General features: G+C 42.4%; 1 long non-coding RNA gene across 1 annotated transcript in view; it reads left to right on the forward strand.

Moving 5' to 3' along the window:
• The window catches only part of LOC133267118 (uncharacterized), a 28,784-nt gene extending 21,057 nt beyond the window's left edge, over positions 1 to 7,727 (forward strand). Inside the window, exon 3 of the long non-coding RNA XR_009742641.1 lies at positions 4,777 to 7,727. This is a non-coding gene — a long non-coding RNA (uncharacterized LOC133267118). The remainder of the gene's footprint in view (positions 1 to 4,776) is intronic.
• Positions 7,728 to 7,937: the final 210 nt, after the last annotated feature.

The following is a 7,937-nucleotide window of genomic DNA, read 5'->3' on the forward strand; positions in this document are numbered from 1 at the left end:
GGCTGACCAGAAAAAGCAGTCTGACATCCTGCTTGGAAGGTGCACAGCTTCTTTCAGGAGGCTCCTCCACGAGGGACTCACTCACTGAAAGACCTTAGTGCCTGGAGATAACAAGTCAGGCTGATGAGCACTCTCCGAGAGACAGAAACAAGAGTGTAACATTGCCCATGCATGACAGGCAGGCTGAAATGTAAGGCTGCACAAAGCAGGAGGACGTACTGTGAATCTTGCGTTTACATGTGACAAAGGATTATGTCACCATAACTTCTTATGGCTTTATGTTTTATAGTTCTGACAGCTGTAGATATGAGTACACATGACAACATGGGTCGCTGAGGTTCTCTTCATTTGTATGTCATAGATGTTCAGTTCCAAAATATCCAAAAGGTATTCTTCTCCTCTTAGACAATCTGCAACATCCTAAAACTAGCACAAAAGCCTTTTAGTTAAAACCTAAAATAAAAGCTCAGATTCTGCAAGAGGCAGAACAAAGAAGACCTTGATCATGGGGTTGAATTTCTAGCACAGATGCTCATCTTGGCTTCATTTCAGGATGCTCTGAGTGCACCATGCAATTAGGCAAACTCTTACCCGTCACATCCCAGCATTGGAGCTCTACTGACTTGTGTCAGACACAGATGATGCTCTGACCCTGCCCTCCAGCAGACTACTTCGAACTAAACAAAAATAAAGCATGGCACTTTTTTTGTTCTGCTTGCTGTAGCTTTAGGAAAGATAGATTTTGAAGTGGACAAGATTAAATAGCACCATTTTGTTCTTGCTGTAGATCTGGTAGCTGCTCTATGCTTCTCTCCTGAGCAGCTGGAGTCTCATGGGACAGTTTCTAAGACAGAGAAGCTGGAGCTGAACACAGAAAACTCAATTGGCAGGCAGTTTAGGAGACTTTGTCTTTCCTAAACAGTGACAGCACCAGAAAATACAATAGACATCCTATTTCCCTTAGCAATTTTGCCAGCCTCATGAAGTTTAACCATGACAAGTGCAAGGTCCTACACCTGGGTCGGAGCAATCCCAGGAACAGGTACAGGTTGGGCAGAGAAGAGATTCAAAGCAGCCCTGAGGAGAAGGACTTGGTGGTGTTGGTTGATGAGAAAATGAACATGGGCTGGCTTCAGTGTGCGCTCACAGCCCCGAAAGCCAACCGTATCCTGGGCTGCATCAAAAGGAGCGTGACCAGCAGGTCGAAGGAGGTGATCCTGCCCCTCTACTCTGCTCTTGTGAGACCTCACCTGGAGTATTGTGTGCAGTTCTGGTGTCCTCAACATAAAAAGGACATGGAACTGTTGGGACAAGTCCAGAGGAGGGCCACAAGGATGATCAGGGGACTGGAGCACCTCCCATATGAAGACAGGCTGAGAAAGTTGGGGCTGTTCAGCCTGGAGAAGGGAAGGCTGCGTGGAGACCTCCTAGCAGCCTTCCAGTATCTGAAGGGGGCCTATAGGGATGCTGGAGAGGGACTTTTCATTAGGGACTGTAGTGATAGGACAAGGGGTGATGGGTTAAAACTTAAACAGGGGAAGTTTAGATTGCATATAAGGAGGAAATTCTTTCCTGTTAGGGTGGTGAGGCACTGGAATGGGTTGCCCAGGGAGGTTGTGAATGCTCCATCCCTGGCAGTGTTCAAGACCAGGTTGGACAAGGCCTTGGGTGATATGATTTAGCTTAAGGTGTCCCTGCCCACGGCAGGGGGGTTGGAACTAGATGATCTTAAGGTCCTTTCCAACCCTAATTATTCTATGATTCTATGTTCCCATTGTAGGGGTGAAACTATTCAGCCATTCAGCATTTGTAGTTTATTTAGGCAGGAAACATATCATTGCCTTATAAAATGGTACACCTGTCTCATAGTTCATTAAATATTAACAGCAACACCATAGATATGAACTGCAATAGTTTTATTATACTAATGTTGTGGGTATATCTTGTTACAGTTTAGTGTGGACAGAACAGAAAGAAAATATGAAAACATGGATTTTATACAAAAATTACAGACTAATGTGATTTAGACACCACTGCATCCTTCTGTCAGAGATAACAGTATCAAGTGCTCCTTCATCCTTCAGCACTGCACTATAGAAATACTAATGTTTATCACTTCTGAAGTATCTTTTCTATCAGTAGATATCAAAGCATTTGCCTAGGACTGCAAGTGGCCTTTGCAGCAAGCTTCTCTCGCAGAGGAAACCAAGGTAGACAGTACCTGGAGCCGGTTGCATCAGCTGCAAGAAAAGTGCTGCAGAAATAGGCTCGGCACCCTGACGCCGGTTCCCCAGCACCCTCTTTTATCCACTTAACGGTGCTTGCTATATAAGGGACAGCACGCCACATCTACCGGACACTTATATCCCACGCAATCTCATTAGCCCTGCTGCCTGGCTCCTGACCTTTGTCAGCCCAGGACACCAAACTGAGGCCCTGAGAACCTTGCTTTAAAAAGCCACGTACTTTACTCTTCCTTACTTCAGCACAGGCAGGAAGCAGCAATACAGAAATACCACGCCAAAGGCTATTCCTGCCGCTTTCCAAGCCTGACCTTCACATCCCTGTTCCTTATGGATAAGGCTCCAGGAGCCTCCGGGTCAGGCTGGGAGTCTGCAGGCTTTCTTGGGGGCTTTCCAGTCAGTCCTGGGTTTAGCTGAGCTGGGAAATCTGCAAGAATAGCTTTTGTCTTACCGCTGCTTTATTCCTGTTTCCCAGCCTCGCTGAAACAAAAGAGGCACAGGCAGCATTTTTGGTGTCGCAGATGAATAAGATTTTCCTGGAACGAATAAAAAGGTCAAATTTGGTTCCCGTCACAACTCCTGTGCATTTGTAGCACATGGGCCCTTGCCTTGGCACCGCTGCTTTATGCTTTAAAGTCAGCCATTGCCTTTTTGTCCAGTTTTAATCTTTTGTAGTTTATTTAAAGCATCCAAGCAAATAAATGGTTTATGTTAATTTTGTGGACCCAAACCAGTAATTAATGCCATGGACCCAAAAGACAGAACACTGCTGAAGACTCCATTTTGGGGTTTCTTCATGTTTCTCAGTTCCAGAAAGCAAAATTTTCAGACTAGAGTAAGGAGGAGATATCCTGGGCCAGGTTAAACTATCCTTAATGTGCTCTGCTCACTCCTGTGGTATCCAAATGGTGGAGCCTGGAATATGGTAAAAATTGAGCTGGGAAACAATGACTTCAACTGAAATTTGTAACTTCATAAGCCAGTCAATACATTACTTTCATTCCTTATCTCTATGTTCTTTCCTAAAAAAAAAATAAATTAAAAAATCTTTATTTAATATTAGTGTTATTTTTCGTGTGACTTAATCTGTAATAAATTCAGACTTTTGTCATACTATGCATCCGCCATACAGGCCTTGAGGGGGAAAAGAAAAACTATGGGGACTACATTCTGGAAAGACAAAAGCTGCCTGCTTTCCATATGTCATGGCAACCCTCAAAGGGAAGGAATATGAGAAGGAATATGTTTCTGTCTAGTCTCTATTTCTTACTTTGCTAGAGTTTATACCTGGGCATAGTCCCAGACTAAACAGTGTATGGGAATTGGAGGAAAAGATGGAATTCCACCATTAAGGAAGGACAGGTTTTGTAGAGGTTGGGGGCAGGGGAGTTAACAACACTTGGTGTTTGAAGCTAATCAGGGGTTTGTCAGACACAGTTCCAGGCCAGAGGATCAGAGATTTTTACAATTACAGGGGCCTGATGAACACTGTTTGGGACTATCCCAGGAGCTGACTGAATGATGAGGAGAAGATTTACAAATGTATGTGTGAATAAATAACCTTGCAGCTGCCTGTAGGGTGGCAGCTTTTGTTACTTGAGCTGTTTGTAGGGTTTGCTCCATATTTGCTCTGTTAAAATCTCTATCAGATCTGAAATTGTAAGAGGTGGTTGTTTTACTGTCTTTATTTTTTCCTGTAATTGCTCTCGAATGCTATCCTGTTAAACTTTTCCAGTCATCAAGCCCAGGCGCTACAAGTTACGCACTATAACCCAGCATGATAAAGCCAGTAAATAACCCGAGCAAACAACTTGAAAAGTAACTATGGGCAGATATACTGCTCACCCAAACCAGTTAACAAATTTTTGCAACAACTGACATTTTCAGGCAAAAGTAGGAAAGACTTCGGGACTGCTGTACAGTCCAGAGAAAACACAGAATGCCTCAGAAACTTATGTAATGCTGGCTTCAATGATCTCGATAACTTTTCTTGCAATATGTGTTACTTATACTCTATTTATTGAACTTGTCCTTCAAGTAGAACAAGAGACCGTCAAGTACATTCTGTACCTCACAGAATTTATATTCTGTCATTAAAAACAGTATTAATGGGTACTACAGTGTTTCAGATCATAAAGTTTAAGACTAGATTAATGAGGAGCATGTATCAATGTTATATTATACTTAAATAGACAAATTTAAAAGGATTTTCTTTCCATACGAGGTCAGAGGCACATTTAATGCCACAAAGGCCTCACACACATGTCAAAAATGAACTTCTTCAGTTTCGGAAAAAGCTGTTGTTTAATAAGTTAGTTAGGATGACAAAAAGGGAGACTATGGAGCTGAGTTCTGCAACTGCTCTGAGGCTGAAAAATGTAAACAAATAAAAAATAGAAGGAATAATCCAGTTCAGTTGTGTCTAATGGCAGATAATGTTGGTGATAAGTACTGCAGTTATGTTCTGCCTTCTTATCTGGAAAGACCACAAATAATGACTAACTACTGATAAAAATAACAATTCCCTTTGCAGACTTGCTTTTTCCCCTCCAACTACGTGTGGACTCTGTGAACAAGAGCCTTGTGATGATGATGACTTCTGAGTACCTTATGTGTTGTCTTGGAATAAATTTCTAATTTATGACTGTGTTGATTGCCCTGGCTGGATGGGGAGAAGCCTGGAGCTCCCAAACCCCCACCTCCTCTGCTTTTTCATCCTCCGATGTTTTATTTTCCCAGCAGCCCAGCTGTACTCTCCTCATACTGTGTGCATTGTCGGGATTATCTTCAGCCATGTGAACTATAAACACGGCTCACTGCAGCCCAGCTAACGGAGTGGCAGAGGGCCAAGAAGGAAAGTCGTCCTCTTCGCCTGCAAGGCATCTGAAAAACAGGCCCAGGAAGGGTCTTTCCCTCACTCTGCTCAGACCTCTGGCACTATAATGACAAAGTAAAGCTCCCAAAACAATAGAGCAGTTGTTTCTCCACGATGGGATACCCCCAGGTACTCATGATGACCACAAGGATCCCTTCTTTTTTTTTTTCCCTTTAATAAGTTATGAGGGAAAGAAAGATTTCTCCTTGTTTTCCTTTACACATAGCAATGTCCTTCAGCAGACTTTATTTTCAGAGACTAAAAAGCAGAACTCAGACTGCTTATTTTCCAATCACTATGAATTTGGGTAACACAGTTCTTCCATGTCTCAAGTTTATCACATGTAAACATGGGAAGCAAACCCTCCTATTGGTTTGTAATGTGTCCTTGTAGCTGTAACGTCCAGAGCTTACTGCTGCAGAGAAGTATTTTGTTTTACTGAAGTCTACGTGAAGAGTAAGGATAACACCCACAAAGTTTTGAAATCACTTAATATCCCTGTGGAAAACTAACTCTCTTTAAAATTATTGAGTAGTAAAGGACAAAGTGGGAATTAAGAACATAAAGAGCTCTCTGTATCTGTGCCTGTGGTGCTACTGATATAACAAGGAGTACCAGGGCTAGTCCCTAATTAAAACAGAATAGTTGTCTGATTAATGGGCAGCACCAGATGGCATCAACCGAGGTGCCTTTTTTAGCTTTACTTAGCCATTCTTCAAAAAATACTTATTTCGGGCTATGGTGAAATTCTCTTCCATGGGTATCACCTATAAATGTATGCTCCCTTTGCAAATTCCTCAAGTGCCTAGGAAGTGACATTCAGAATAGAGCAGCTTATCAACCTTAGCAGGAGCTGTCATTAACACTCAAACCATATTTTCACTTCTTTACATCACAGGCACTTACTTTACAGCTTGGTGGAGGAGAAAGAAGGGCTTCAGCTCCAGCCCTAGTTACTGATGTGTTGCACTGCCAAGCAGACACTGGAGTCAGCAGTGTCGAAGCATGTGTGGGAGTCCAATCTCCAACAACCCCTGGCATGCATCTAAACTTCAGACTAGATTAAAGGTCGAACTTTGCTTCTGTCTTTTTTTGACTTGGAGAGCCAATGTCCTCAGGCAAGCAAGCTATTACGTTTTATTTCATCAGTTAGTGGGAAGCAGCTGCTTTGCTTAGCATAATTAATGAGGAGGTCAGACAGTATACAATAGTGTTATATGGAGCACCAAGGCAAGTAATTGCCCATAAACCCAGTATCTTGTAAAAAGGGAGGGGAAAATCCACCTCCCTCGAAGAAAAAATTAAGAGCACAGTACTTCCCTTTAGCCATTGTTGAAGCATTCCCCCTTCAGGTCCTTCAAGGCCAGAAAATCATTTACCAAAATTATTCAGGAAGTAATCCACAACAATGCTCTCTGTTCTTTACTGTTGCAAATATACATAAGAAATATCCATGTAAAAATATACATGAAAAATATTCAGGTAAATGGAAGGCAATTGCACAGTGCTGTACTCACCAACCCTCCTGGGGTGTCCAAAGGTAATTTAAAAGACATTGCAAGCTGATGTTCGCAATAGTTTCCTGTAAGTTCTGTTATGGATCACCTTGTTTTCAGCTTTTTTTTTTCCCCTTTGACTGCAGGCAGGTGGGACAAAAGCCATTGGCGTATGCTCATTCGTGATAAGATGTCTACACTCTGAAGCCAACCCGGAGAAGAGCAGGAGATACACTTTCAGAAATACTGAACAGGCTAACCCAACAGTAGCTCACACTGAGTAATTCATTAAGACACTGGGAATGCAGGGGAAAATGGCAGGATATGTGTTATCTCTCTCAGGCTAAGTTTCATTGTCTAGAACAGACTAGACTATTTCAGTTGGAAGGGACCTCATCTAGTCCAACTGCCTGACCACTTAAGGACTGACCAAAGGTTAAAGCATGTTGTTAAGGGCATTGTCCAAATGACTCATCAACACTGACAGGCTTGGGGACCTCTCTAGGAAGCCTGTCCCAGTGTTTGACCACCCACTCTGAGAAATGCTTCCTAATGCTTGGTCTGAACCTCCCTAGCAAAGCTTTGAACCGTTGTCTAATTTGTCTTTGATCTTTTTTGATAAAAATGCAGGGTGGCTTCTGAAGAACCCAAAGGTGGTGAAATTAAGGGTTCATGAGTCTGATTCATTCCACTGAAAAGGTGATATTCAGGTCCAATGAAAAGCCTCTGGCTCACTACCCTGAGCATCTTCTCTTTTTACAGCAATGATAGACCACCACACTTAAGTAAAGATGTCCCTTTACTCAAGAAAGCTGTTCCTATTTTGCTTGTAAATGTGACTGACCTCAAGGCTGCTCTGCCAGACTTTCTCATGCTGACTAATAATCTGCTTCTGCCAAAGGGTATTCAACGGAACTGGAGAATGTTAGGATCGCAATATATATTATGTAGATTGCAGCATGTATGCGAAACTTCAGTATAGAGCCTTGCTCTGTGTGAATGCTGTGGACCAAATGCCAGGCAGTACTTTACTCCATTTGCAGTTTCACTGGTTTTGGTGAGGATCTTACCAGTGCAATATTAATCAGTGCAGCTGAAGAGATCTGGTCCTGTATAAAATGTTAGGGCTCCATATGAGAAGGTATATTAATATATTAATTCCTCTGAAATCGTATACTTTGTACATTTTGTTTGTATGTATCAGATGGTACTAGCTGCACAAAATTAAGATGGCTAAAAGTGAGGAATCTTACAGTCCTGTCTCAGGTGTAGGAGAGGTTATCCCATGCTGAGGTTCTCACTGACTATAGAGTCACCTAACCT

The sequence above is a fragment of the Pezoporus flaviventris genome, unplaced genomic scaffold (assembly GCF_033815535.1).
Source record: "Pezoporus flaviventris isolate CSIRO_AGI_PZ_B2104156 unplaced genomic scaffold, CSIRO_AGI_Pfla_v1 ptg000007l, whole genome shotgun sequence".
In the NCBI taxonomy this organism is placed as follows: domain Eukaryota; kingdom Metazoa; phylum Chordata; class Aves; order Psittaciformes; family Psittacidae; genus Pezoporus; species Pezoporus flaviventris.